Below are 2,193 nucleotides of genomic sequence, written 5' to 3'. Positions count from 1 at the left end.
AACATCGATGAGAGAGAATTTGCACACCCCCTACTGGGGATGTGCCCGCAACCAAGGTACATGCTCTTGACTGGAATTGAACTTGGGAACTTTCAGTCCAAAGGCCGATGCTCTATTCACTGATCCAAACCATTTTCAGCACAAAAGAGTGTTTGGTTGATTCCTGTTGGCCATGAAGATACTAAGCCCTTTGATTTCTATGTGATTTTGCTTAAACTGTGGAAATGTCCTAGTTCCTCCATATCATTCCAGACAATCTATCTGGCCTAGTTGATGTCTCCATCCTTTTCAGACATTGCTCAATGACTAACTCTGGTATGAAATCATCCCTGAAGCTCCCTTTTCCAACCTCCCCAGGTAAAATTCATCACTTTTTCTGTTGATGCTGCTAGCCACTGTAGAAAACTACCTCTACCCACTTTAGGTTTTCAGCTGGGACTCTTTAACAACAAGACAGATGAACAAGAGGAAAAATCAACCACAAAACAGTTATTAACATTCAGCTCTTATCATGCAGGAGAAACCTAAACAAAGTAGCTCAAAATGGCAGCTTAGAATTCAGCTTATATAGCATCTTCAAAAAAGAACAACACCTTTGGCAGAGAAATGACAGGACAAAGGAAAGCTGTCCCAGATTTCCAAGGGTGGCACACTATGGGGAGGTAAACATATGAGAGGAAACTAGTGGAGTAAGAAATTTTGCCAATTCCTCTGGTACCATCTCTAGGCTGATAAAAGCCTTTCTGTCTTGGTAAGCGGTGAGTTTATATTCTGCCTTCAGGCAGAAAAGGGGAAGCTTTTTCTGTATTTGCTGTTTTTTAATTGCCTTCAGCCCAAAATAGTTTTTATGTCAAAGGCATATTTGGAGCAATATATTCTGATTTCCTTCACTCTTTTCACAACTTTTTTTTTTTTTTTAAACTTGTCACTCTCACCTACCAGATTGTAAACTCCCTGAGGGAAGGTTTGTATCTCATTTGTTTCTTTAACATCTTACCTTACCTAGTCAGAATATGTATATAGTGGTTCTTTTCTTTTTAAAAAAAAAAATACATGGCTTTTATTGCATCTTTAAAATATTGGAAATAGTCTGAGAAATGACTCGGCATCTTGTTTCTATAGCTGGACAACTTAGATCTTATTAGCCAGCTGAACTGTTCCTTTTTCAGAAATATAGATGCTATCTAAATTTTTTCTGATATCCTTGTTTTTAATTGGTGTAGCTTGCTGAATCAAAGCAGTTGAATTTGATACAAGTTCAATGTGGCTTCCTTCAAGAATCAACTCATCTTTCTGGGCTTGAGATACTGAACAAGCAACTCCTGACTTCATCTGAACCCTGTGGGTGTGTTTTGTCACCCCCAAAATTTCTGATTTCAACAAGAGAACCATTCTCCTGAATAAGGACCTTTATGGGGAAGTGAGCATACATAGAACTCATCTTGTAATGGAAGCCCAGTGTAACACCCTTGATCATGTTCTGTCCATGACTACAGATAGTGCCAACAGTAGCCATTTCCTTTATCTTTCCCCACCATTTGTCAAGCCAGAGTCTCCTCTATCCAAAGAGACTGAGTTCTGCATTGATGTCATTGAAATCCCTCTTTAGGGTGTATCTGGGCCCCTTCACTATAATTTTGTGTCCCTTCAGAGTGAGGTTGATGCCTAGGATGTCTACAGTCTGCTGGCTGAGAATGGTCTTCATCCTTGAAGTAGATGTGGCTGTAGTAATGATTCTTGAGTGGATAAATAAATACCTTTTTAGTCCAAGGTATAAGAGAAACAAGTAGGTTTTTGGTCCAACTTTTTTAGAATTTATAGTTATGTTCTTTTTAATATTACAGAGATATTTTATACAAATAATTGAGGCAGATACTTCTAATTGCTCACCCTCTATTTTCCCCTTACTCATTATCCTAAGTTTTAGAGGGAACAGTAGGGTATCTTTAAAATACTCCTCTCTTAGACTGCCTTGAAGCTAAGGGTGGCCATTTTCCAGATCTACTTAATGTGATATAAGTAGAAGTCTCTATGAAAAAACTAGAGGTCCAGTGCATGAAATTCATGCATGGGTAAGGTCCCAAGGCCTGGCTTGCGATCAGGGGTAATCTTTCCTTGCTGCCCGAAGCTAGCCCCACCCCTGGTTCCTTGTTGCCTATGGGGCGATCAGAGCCTGCTGGCTGGGGAAGAGGG

General features: G+C 39.7%; 1 pseudogene across 1 annotated transcript; it reads right to left on the bottom strand.

Annotated features, from left to right (window-relative positions):
• Positions 1–1,131: 1,131 nt before the first annotated feature.
• Positions 1,132–1,711, bottom strand: LOC311619641 (large ribosomal subunit protein uL6-like; annotated as a pseudogene). Its single transcript has one exon. The product of its transcript is annotated as a large ribosomal subunit protein uL6-like (transcript).
• Between the last annotated feature and the right edge of the window lie 482 nt (positions 1,712–2,193).

This window comes from Pipistrellus hanaki (assembly GCF_964339955.1).
Source record: "Pipistrellus hanaki genome assembly, chromosome: 3".
NCBI lineage: Eukaryota > Metazoa > Chordata > Mammalia > Chiroptera > Vespertilionidae > Pipistrellus > Pipistrellus hanaki.
The sequence above is the reverse complement of the archived record's forward strand: the minus strand, read 5'-3'. Positions and strand labels throughout refer to the sequence as shown.